Source organism: Procambarus clarkii, chromosome 70 (assembly GCF_040958095.1).
Source record: "Procambarus clarkii isolate CNS0578487 chromosome 70, FALCON_Pclarkii_2.0, whole genome shotgun sequence".
Lineage (NCBI taxonomy): Eukaryota > Metazoa > Arthropoda > Malacostraca > Decapoda > Cambaridae > Procambarus > Procambarus clarkii.
In genome coordinates, this window is record NC_091219.1 from 2879803 (window position 1) to 2892526 (window position 12724).

Genomic DNA, 12724 nt, shown 5'->3' on the forward strand with positions numbered 1-12724 from the left:
GTTCAAGTGAATTTATATCCATTCTATAATATGGCGACCAAAACTGAACTGCATAATCTAAATGGGGCCTAACTAGAGCAAGATATAGCTTGAGAACCACACCAGGTGTCTTGTTACTAACGCTGCGATTAATAAATCCAAGTGTCCGATTTGCCTTATTACGAACATTTATGCATTGATCCTTTTGTTTTAAATTCTTACTAATCATAACTCCCAGATCCCTTTCGCAATCCGACTTCGCAATCACAACACCATCTAGCTCGTATCTAGTAACTCTATCATCATTACCTAACCTCAGAACTTTACATTTATCAGCATTAAACTGCATCTGCCAATCCTTCGACCACCCCAAAACCCTATCCAGATCAACTTGAAGTGATAGTGAGTCCTCCTCCGAATTAATTTCCCTACCGATTTTCGTATCATCGGCAAATTTGCAAATGTTGCTACTCAAACCTGAATCTAAATCATTTATATATATTATAAACAACAGAGGTCCCAGGACAGAGCCTTGAGGCACTCCACTTACAACATTTTCCCACTCTGACTTGATTCCATTTATACTAACTCTCTGTTTCCTTTGGTATAGCCATGCCCTAATCCAGCTTAATATAGCACCCCCAATACCATGAGACTCTATTTTTTTAATCAGTCTTTCATGTGGCACTGTATCAAAAGCTTTGCTAAAGTCAAGGTATACAACATCGCAATCCTTACCACTATCAACTGCCTCAACAATGCTAGAATAAAAAGATAACAAATTTGTTAAACATGAACGGCCATTTATAAAACCATGTTGCGACTCAATTATTAATTTATGTTTTTCAAGATGAAGACGAATTTTATTTGCTATTATAGATTCGAGCAACTTTCCCACAATGGACGTTAGGCTAATTGGTCGATAGTTAGACGCAAGTGATCTATCTCCTTTCTTAAAAACTGGTATCACATTAGCAACTTTCCAAAACTCTGGCACTCTGCCTGACTCTATTGATTTATTAAATATGGTTGACAGTGGGTCACAAAGCTCCTCTTTGCATTCTTTAAGCACCCTAGCAAACACTTCATCCGGCCCTGGGGATTTGTTTGGTTTGAGTTTTACTATTTGTTTAAGAACATCCTCCCTGGTAACTGCTAAACTCGTCAACCTGTCCTCGTCCCCACCCACATAGACTTGTTCGGCTGAAGGCATATTGTTAAGTTCCTCTTTAGTAAATACAGATACAAAATATTTATTAAAAATACTACTCATCTCTTCATCACTATCTGTTATTTGACCTGTCTCAGTTTTTAATGGACCTATCCTTTCCCTAGTCTTAGTACGATATAACTGAAAAAACCCTTTAGGATTTGTCTTTGCTTGCCCTGCTATGCGAACTTCATAGTTTCTTTTTGCTTTCCTTATCTCTTTTTTAACATTTCTAACCAGTTGTACGAATTCCTGTTCTAAAGTGACCTCCCCATTTTTAATCCTTTTGTACCAAGCTCTCTTTTTACCTATAAGGTTCTTCAAATTCTTTGTTATCCACTTTGGGTCATTAGTATTCGATCTATTCAATTTGTATGGTATACTACGTTCCTGTGCTTTGTTTAGAATATTCTTAAATAAGTTATATATTGAATCCACATCGAAATCCCCATTTAAGTCACCTATCGCTGGGTTCATGTCTCGCTCCAAGACCGGCCCACACCCCATACCCAAGACTTTCCAATCAATTTGACCCAAAAAATTTCTTAGGCTATTAAAATCAGCTTTTCGAAAATCTGGCACTTTAACAGAATTTTCTCCTACTGGTCTATTCCATTCTATGCTAAATCTGATTTCTTTGTGATCACTGCTCCCTAGCTCACTCCCTATTTCGATGTCATTAATTTGCGTTTCCCTGTTAGTTAACACTAAATCTAAAATATTATTTTCCCGTGTTGGTTCCATAATGTGTTGCGTAAGAAAGCAATCGTCAATTAATTCTAGAAAATCTTCTGCTTCACTATTCCCTGTTTTGTTCAACCAGTTTATTCCGCTAAAATTAAAGTCACCCATGACATAAATACTGTTAGATCTAGATGCTCTAGATATTTCATCCCATAGATGCTTTGCTTCCATTCTGTCTAAATTTGGTGGCCTATATATTACTCCTATTATAATATTATTAGCTTTTTCGTTTAATTCAATCCAAATAGTTTCTGTGTGTGGCTCTGTTTTGATTCCCTCTTTGAGACTACATTTCAAATTGTCCCTAACATATATGGCTACTCCACCTCCTCGTCTAATATATCTATCTGTGTGAAATAGTTTAAATCCATATATTTGATATTCAGCTAATAGTTCTCTATTTTCTACATTCATCCACGTTTCGGTAAGTGCAATAATATCTATTTTTTCTGTGCAGACAAGAGCATTTAATTCGTTAATTTTATTTCTTAGACTTCTACTGTTAGTGTAATATACCCTAAGTGAATTGTTATTTTGCGGACCTTCTCTTTCCCTGATCGTTTTGCCAATTCCTTTCTCCCACAAACACATACTTTTATTACCTCCTTCCTCCAAATCAATTCCCATACCTCTATCTACTAACAGTTTAAACCCAAACAAACACCTCTAACCACTTCTTCTAACGAGTTCGCAACAGCAACAACCCCAGCTCTCGATAGATGCACCCCATCACGAGCATACATTTCATTTCTTCCATAGAAGTGTTCCCAGTTGTTTATGAAAGATATTGCATTTGATTTGCAATATCTTTCCAGCCGGCAATTGACACCAAGTGCCCTCGATATCCATTCATTTCCCACTCCCTTTCTTGGAAGAATGCCACATATGATCGGGATTCCTCCCTTGCTCCTAACTAACTCTATGGCTGTTTTATACCTCTGAATCAGTTCCTCACTCCTGACTCGACCAACATCATTTCCTCCCACGCTAATGCAAATAATGGGATTGTTCCCATTACCAGCCATAATATCATTCATGTTGTTTATAATATCACCAATGCCAGCTCCGGGATAGCAAACCCTTAACCTGTTCCCCCTATCTCTAGCACAAAACGTTCTATCCAAATACCTTATCTGGGAATCTCCCACAACTAATGTTTGCTTAGGTACTTCCTTTACTTTCTGAGGGATTATATCCATTCTATAATATGGCGACCAAAACTAAACTGCATAATCTAAATGGGGCCTAACTAGAGCAAGATATAGCTTGAGAACCACACCAGGTGTCTTGTTACTAATGCTGCGATTAATAAATCCAAGTGTCCGATTTGCCTTATTACGAACATTTATGCATTGATCCTTTTGTTTTAAATTCTTACTAATCATAACTCCCAGATCCCTTTCGCAATCCGACTTCGCAATCACAACACCATCTAGCTCGTATCTTGTAACTCTATCATCATTACCTAACCTCAGAACTTTACATTTATCAGCATTAAACTGCATCTGCCAATCCTTTGACCATTTCAAAACCCTATCTAGATCAACTTGAAGTGATAGTGAGTCCTCCTCCGAATCAATCTCCCCACCGACCCTCGCACCATCGGCAAACTTGCAAATGTTGCCACTCAAACCCGAATCCAAATCACCCATACATACCACAAACAACAGAGGTCCCAGGACAGAGCCCCGAGGCTCTGTCGGAAAGTCTACAGGACTTTCCGTCCTGTAGACGGAAAGTCTACAGGAAAGTCTACATATGTCTACAGGAAAGACTGCTACCAAAATATACTAATATTAAAACGCACGACCCAGCAGCAAGGAATCAGACTAGAAATAAAAATGAATTTTGGAGAATTGATTTTTGAATTACCTCCAACAGTGAAAAGAAATGTACGAAAGATTGAGAAAATTCGTGTTAGAATTATTAATCTTACTTTTTCGGTCATATTTAATAATATATGTCTACAGGAAAGATTGCTACCAAAATATACTAATATTAAAGCGCACGACCCAGCAGCAAGGAATCAGACTAGAAATAAAAATGAATTTTGGAGAATTGATTTTTGAATTACCGCCAACAATGAAAAGAAATGTACGAGAAATTGAGAAAATTCGTGTTAGAATTATTAATCCAATTTTTTCGGTCATATTTAATAATATATGCCTACAGGAAAGACTGCTATTAAAATATACTAATATTAAAGCGCACGACCCAGCAGCAAGGAATCAGACTAGAAATAAAAATGAATTTTGGAGAATTGATTTCTGAATTATCTCCAACACTGAAAAGAAATGTACGAAAGATTGAGAAAATTCGTGTTAGAATTATTAATCTTACTTTTTCGGTCATATTTAATAATATATGTCTACAGGAAAGACTGCTACCAAAATATACTAATATTAAAGCGCACGACCCAGAAGCAAGGAATTAGACTAGAAATAAAAAGGAATTTTGGAGAATTGATTTTTGAATTACCTCCAACAGTGAAAACAAATGTACGAAAGATTGAGAAAATTCGTGTTAGAATTATTAATCTTACTTTTTCGGTCATATTTAATAATATATGTCTACAGGAAAGACTGCTACCAAAATATACTAATATTAAAGCGCACGACCCAGCAGCAAGGAATCAGACTAGAAATAAAAATGAATTTTGGAGAATTGATTTTTGAATTACCTCCAACAGTGAAAAGAAATGTACGAAAGATTGAGAAAATTCGTGTTAGAATTATTAATCTTAATTTTCGGTCATATTTAATAATATATGTCTACAGGAAAGACTGCTACCAAAATATACTAATATTAAAGCACACGACCTAGCAGCAAGGAATCAGACTAGAAATAAAAAGGAATTTTGGAGAATTGATTTTTGAATTACCTCCAACAGTGAAAACAAATGTACGAAAGATTGAGAAAATTCGTGTTAGAATTATTAATCTTACTTTTTCGGTCATATTTAATAATATATGTCTACAGGAAAGACTGCTACCAAAATATACTAATATTAAAGCGCACGACCCAGCAGCAAGGAATCAGACAAGAAATAAAAATGAATTTTGGAGAATTGATTTTTTAATTACGTCCAACAGTTAAAAGAAATGTACGAAAGATTGAGAAAATTCGTGTTAGAATTATTAATCTTATTTTTTCGGTCATATTTAATAATATATGTCTACAGGAAAGACTGCTACCAAAATATACTAATATTAAAGCGCACGACCCAGCAGCAAGGAATCAGACTAGAAATAAAAATGAATTTTGGAGAATTGATTTCTGAATTACCTCCAACAGTGAAAAGAAATGTACGAAAGATTGAGAAAATTCGTGTTAGATTTATTAATCTTACTTTTTCGGTCATATTTAATAATATATGTCTACAGGAAAGATTGCTACCAAAATATACTAATATTAAAGCGCACGACCCAGCAGCAAGGAATCAGACTAGAAATAAAAATGAATTTTGGAGAATTGATTTTTGAATTACCGCCAACAATGAAAAGAAATGTACGAGAAATTGAGAAAATTCGTGTTAGAATTATTAATCCAATTTTTTCGGTCATATTTAATAATATATGCCTACAGGAAAGACTGCTATTAAAATATACTAATATTAAAGCGCACGACCCAGCAGCAAGGAATCAGACTAGAAATAAAAATGAATTTTGGAGAATTGATTTCTGAATTATCTCCAACACTGAAAAGAAATGTACGAAAGATTGAGAAAATTCGTGTTAGAATTATTAATCTTACTTTTTCGGTCATATTTAATAATATATGTCTACAGGAAAGACTGCTACCAAAATATACTAATATTAAAGCGCACGACCCAGAAGCAAGGAATTAGACTAGAAATAAAAAGGAATTTTGGAGAATTGATTTTTGAATTACCTCCAACAGTGAAAACAAATGTACGAAAGATTGAGAAAATTCGTGTTAGAATTATTAATCTTACTTTTTCGGTCATATTTAATAATATATGTCTACAGGAAAGACTGCTACCAAAATATACTAATATTAAAGCGCACGACCCAGCAGCAAGGAATCAGACAAGAAATAAAAATGAATTTTGGAGAATTGATTTTTTAATTACGTCCAACAGTTAAAAGAAATGTACGAAAGATTGAGAAAATTCGTGTTAGAATTATTAATCTTATTTTTTCGGTCATATTTAATAATATATGTCTACAGGAAAGACTGCTACCAAAATATACTAATATTAAAGCGCACGACCCAGCAGCAAGGAATCAGACTAGAAATAAAAATGAATTTTGGAGAATTGATTTTTGAATTACCTCCAACAATGAAAAGAAATGTACGAAAAATTGAGAAAATTCGTGTTAGAATTATTAATCCAATTTTTTCGGTCATATTTAATAATATATGCCTACAGGAAAGACTGCTATTAAAATATACTAATATTAAAGCGCACGACCCAGCAGCAAGGAATCAGACTAGAAATAAAAATTAATTTTGGAGAATTGATTTCTGAATTACCTCCAACAGTGAAAAGAAATAATAAATCAATAGAGTCAGGCAGAGTGCCAGAGTTTTGGAAAGTTGCTAATGTGATACCAGTTTTTAAGAAAGGAGATAGATCACTTGCGTCTAACTATCGACCAATTAGCCTAACGTCTATTGTGGGAAAGTTACTCGAATCTATAATAGCAAATAAAATTCGTCTTCATCTTGAAAAACATAAATTAATAATTGAGTCGCAACATGGTTTTATAAATGGCCGTTCATGTTTAACAAATTTGTTATCTTTTTATTCTAGCATTGTTGAGGCAGTTGATAGTGGTAAGGATTGCGATGTTGTATACCTTGACTTTAGCAAAGCTTTTGATACAGTGCCACATGAAAGACTGATTAAAAAGATAGAGTCTCATGGTATTGGGGGTGCTATATTAAACTGGATTAGGGCATGGCTATACCAAAGGAAACAGAGAGTTAGTATAAATGGAATCAAGTCAGAGTGGGAAAATGTTGTAAGTGGAGTGCCTCAAGGCTCTGTCCTGGGACCTCTGTTGTTTATAATATATATAAATGATTTAGATTCAGGTTTGAGTAGCAACATTTGCAAATTTGCCGATGATACGAAAATCGGTAGGGAAATTAATTCGGAGGAGGACTCACTATCACTTCAAGTTGATCTAGATAGGGTTTTGAAATGGTCAAAGGATTGGCAGATGCAGTTTAATGCTGATAAATGTAAAGTTCTGAGGTTAGGTAATGATGATAGAGTTACAAGATACGAGCTAGATGGTGTTGTGATTGCGAAGTCGGATTGCGAAAGGGATCTGGGAGTTATGATTAGTAAGAATTTAAAACAAAAGGATCAATGCATAAATGTTCGTAATAAGGCAAATCGGACACTTGGATTTATTAATCGCAGCGTTAGTAACAAGACACCTGGTGTGGTTCTCAAGCTATAACTTGCTCTTGTTAGGCCCCATTTAGATTATGCAGTTCAGTTTTGGTCGCCATATTATAGAATGGATATAAATTCACTTGAACGTGTCCAGCGTAGGATGACTAAGTTAATTCCCCAAATTAGAAATCTTTCATATGAAGAAAGATTAACAAAGCTTAAGTTGCATTCACTGGAAAGGCGAAGAGTTAGGGGTGACATGATAGAGGTTTACAAGTGGATGAATGGACATAACCGGGGGGATATTAATAGGGTATTAAAAGTATCAACACAGGACAGAACACGAAACAATGGGTATAAATTGGATAAGTTTAGATTTAGGAAAGACTTGGGTAAATACTGGTTCAGTAACAGGGTTGTTGATTTGTGGAACCAATTGCCGCGTAACATTGTGGAGGTGGGGTCCCTCGATTGTTTCAAGCACGGGTTGGACAAGTATATGAGTGGGATTGGGTGGTTATAGAATAGGAGCTGCCTCGTATGGGCCAATAGGCCTTCTGCAGTTACCTTTGTTCTTATGTTCTTAAATGTACGAAAGATTGAGAAAATTCGTGTTAGAATTATTAATCTTACTTTTTCGGTCATATTTAATAATATATGTCTACAGGAAAGATTGCTACCAAAATATACTAATATTAAAGCGCACGACCCAGCAGCAAGGAATCAGACTAGAAATAAAAATGAATTTTGGAGAATTGATTTTTGAATTACCGCCAACAATGAAAAGAAATGTACGAGAAATTGAGAAAATTCGTGTTAGAATTATTAATCCAATTTTTTCGGTCATATTTAATAATATATGCCTACAGGAAAGACTGCTATTAAAATATACTAATATTAAAGCGCACGACCCAGCAGCAAGGAATCAGACTAGAAATAAAAATGAATTTTGGAGAATTGATTTCTGAATTATCTCCAACACTGAAAAGAAATGTACGAAAGATTGAGAAAATTCGTGTTAGAATTATTAATCTTACTTTTTCGGTCATATTTAATAATATATGTCTACAGGAAAGACTGCTACCAAAATATACTAATATTAAAGCGCACGACCCAGAAGCAAGGAATTAGACTAGAAATAAAAAGGAATTTTGGAGAATTGATTTTTGAATTACCTCCAACAGTGAAAACAAATGTACGAAAGATTGAGAAAATTCGTGTTAGAATTATTAATCTTACTTTTTCGGTCATATTTAATAATATATGTCTACAGGAAAGACTGCTACCAAAATATACTAATATTAAAGCGCACGACCCAGCAGCAAGGAATCAGACAAGAAATAAAAATGAATTTTGGAGAATTGATTTTTTAATTACGTCCAACAGTTAAAAGAAATGTACGAAAGATTGAGAAAATTCGTGTTAGAATTATTAATCTTATTTTTTCGGTCATATTTAATAATATATGTCTACAGGAAAGACTGCTACCAAAATATACTAATATTAAAGCGCACGACCCAGCAGCAAGGAATCAGACTAGAAATAAAAATGAATTTTGGAGAATTGATTTTTGAATTACCTCCAACAATGAAAAGAAATGTACGAAAAATTGAGAAAATTCGTGTTAGAATTATTAATCCAATTTTTTCGGTCATATTTAATAATATATGCCTACAGGAAAGACTGCTATTAAAATATACTAATATTAAAGCGCACGACCCAGCAGCAAGGAATCAGACTAGAAATAAAAATTAATTTTGGAGAATTGATTTCTGAATTACCTCCAACAGTGAAAAGAAATGTACGAAAGATTGAGAAAATTCGTGTTAGATTTATTAATCTTACTTTTTCGGTCATATTTAATAATATATGTCTACAGGAAAGATTGCTACCAAAATATACTAATATTAAAGCGCACGACCCAGCAGCAAGGAATCAGACTAGAAATAAAAATGAATTTTGGAGAATTGATTTTTGAATTACCGCCAACAATGAAAAGAAATGTACGAGAAATTGAGAAAATTCGTGTTAGAATTATTAATCCAATTTTTTCGGTCATATTTAATAATATATGCCTACAGGAAAGACTGCTATTAAAATATACTAATATTAAAGCGCACGACCCAGCAGCAAGGAATCAGACTAGAAATAAAAATGAATTTTGGAGAATTGATTTCTGAATTATCTCCAACACTGAAAAGAAATGTACGAAAGATTGAGAAAATTCGTGTTAGAATTATTAATCTTACTTTTTCGGTCATATTTAATAATATATGTCTACAGGAAAGACTGCTACCAAAATATACTAATATTAAAGCGCACGACCCAGAAGCAAGGAATTAGACTAGAAATAAAAAGGAATTTTGGAGAATTGATTTTTGAATTACCTCCAACAGTGAAAACAAATGTACGAAAGATTGAGAAAATTCGTGTTAGAATTATTAATCTTACTTTTTCGGTCATATTTAATAATATATGTCTACAGGAAAGATTGCTACCAAAATATACTAATATTAAAGCGCACGACCCAGCAGCAAGGAATCAGACTAGAAATAAAAATGAATTTTGGAGAATTGATTTTTGAATTACCGCCAACAATGAAAAGAAATGTACGAGAAATTGAGAAAATTCGTGTTAGAATTATTAATCCAATTTTTTCGGTCATATTTAATAATATATGCCTACAGGAAAGACTGCTATTAAAATATACTAATAATAAAGCGCACGACCCAGCAGCAAGGAATCAGACTAGAAATAAAAATGAATTTTGGAGAATTGATTTCTGAATTATCTCCAACACTGAAAAGAAATGTACGAAAGATTGAGAAAATTCGTGTTAGAATTATTAATCTTACTTTTTCGGTCATATTTAATAATATATGTCTACATGAAAGACTGCTACCAAAATATACTAATATTAAAGCGCACGACCCAGAAGCAAGGAATTAGACTAGAAATAAAAAGGAATTTTGGAGAATTGATTTTTGAATTACCTCCAACAGTGAAAACAAATGTACGAAAGATTGAGAAAATTCGTGTTAGAATTATTAATCTTACTTTTTCGGTCATATTTAATAATATATGTCTACAGGAAAGACTGCTACCAAAATATACTAATATTAAAGCGCACGACCCAGCAGCAAGGAATCAGACAAGAAATAAAAATGAATTTTGGAGAATTGATTTTTTAATTACGTCCAACAGTTAAAAGAAATGTACGAAAGATTGAGAAAATTCGTGTTAGAATTATTAATCTTATTTTTTCGGTCATATTTAATAATATATGTCTACAGGAAAGACTGCTACCAAAATATACTAATATTAAAGCGCACGACCCAGCAGCAAGGAATCAGACTAGAAATAAAAATGAATTTTGGAGAATTGATTTTTGAATTACCTCCAACAATGAAAAGAAATGTACGAAAAATTGAGAAAATTCGTGTTAGAATTATTAATCCAATTTTTTCGGTCATATTTAATAATATATGCCTACAGGAAAGACTGCTATTAAAATATACTAATATTAAAGCGCACGACCCAGCAGCAAGGAATCAGACTAGAAATAAAAATTAATTTTGGAGAATTGATTTCTGAATTACCTCCAACAGTGAAAAGAAATGTACGAAAGATTGAGAAAATTCGTGTTAGATTTATTAATCTTACTTTTTCGGTCATATTTAATAATATATGTCTACAGGAAAGATTGCTACCAAAATATACTAATATTAAAGCGCACGACCCAGCAGCAAGGAATCAGACTAGAAATAAAAATGAATTTTGGAGAATTGATTTTTGAATTACCGCCAACAATGAAAAGAAATGTACGAGAAATTGAGAAAATTCGTGTTAGAATTATTAATCCAATTTTTTCGGTCATAAGAACATAAGAACAAAGGTAACTGCAGAAGGCCTATTGGCCCATACGAGGCAGCTCCTATTCTATAACCACCCAATCCCACTCATATACTTGTCCAACCCGTGCTTGAAACAATCGAGGGACCCCACCTCCACAATGTTACGCGGCAATTGGTTCCACAAATCAACAACCCTGTTACTGAACCAGTATTTACCCAAGTCTTTCCTAAATCTAAACTTATCCAATTTATATCCATTGTTTCGTGTTCTGTCCTGTGTTGATACTTTTAATACCCTATTAATATCCCCCCGGTTATGTCCATTCATCCACTTGTAAACCTCTATCATGTCACCCCTAACTCTTCGCCTTTCCAGTGAATGCAACTTAAGCTTTGTTAATCTTTCTTCATATGAAAGATTTCTAATTTGGGGAATTAACTTAGTCATCCTACGCTGGACACGTTCAAGTGAATTTATATCCATTCTATAATATGGCGACCAAAACTGAACTGCATAATCTAAATGGGGCCTAACTAGAGCAAGATATAGCTTGAGAACCACACCAGGTGTCTTGTTACTAACGCTGCGATTAATAAATCCAAGTGTCCGATTTGCCTTATTACGAACATTTATGCATTGATCCTTTTGTTTTAAATTCTTACTAATCATAACTCCCAGATCCCTTTCGCAATCCGACTTCGCAATCACAACACCATCTAGCTCGTATCTTGTAACTCTATCATCATTACCTAACCTCAGAACTTTACATTTATCAGCATTAAACTGCATCTGCCAATCCTTTGACCATTTCAAAACCCTATCTAGATCAACTTGAAGTGATAGTGAGTCCTCCTCCGAATTAATTTCCCTACCGATTTTCGTATCATCGGCAAATTTGCAAATGTTGCTACTCAAACCTGAATCTAAATCATTTATATATATTATAAACAACAGAGGTCCCAGGACAGAGCCTTGAGGCACTCCACTTACAACATTTTCCCACTCTGACTTGATTCCATTTATACTAACTCTCTGTTTCCTTTGGTATAGCCATGCCCTAATCCAGCTTAATATAGCACCCCCAATACCATGAGACTCTATTTTTTTAATCAGTCTTTCATGTGGCACTGTATCAAAAGCTTTGCTAAAGTCAAGGTATACAACATCGCAATCCTTACCACTATCAACTGCCTCAACAATGCTAGAATAAAAAGATAACAAATTTGTTAAACATGAACGGCCATTTATAAAACCATGTTGCGACTCAATTATTAATTTATGTTTTTCAAGATGAAGACGAATTTTATTTGCTATTATAGATTCGAGTAACTTTCCCACAATAGACGTTAGGCTAATTGGTCGATAGTTAGACGCAAGTGATCTATCTCCTTTCTTAAAAACTGGTATCACATTAGCAACTTTCCAAAACTCTGGCACTCTGCCTGACTCTATTGATTTATTAAATATGGTTGACAGTGGGTCACAAAGCTCCTCTTTGCATTCTTTAAGCACCCTAGCAAACACTTCATCCGGCCCTGGGGATTTGTTTGGTTTGAGTTTTACTA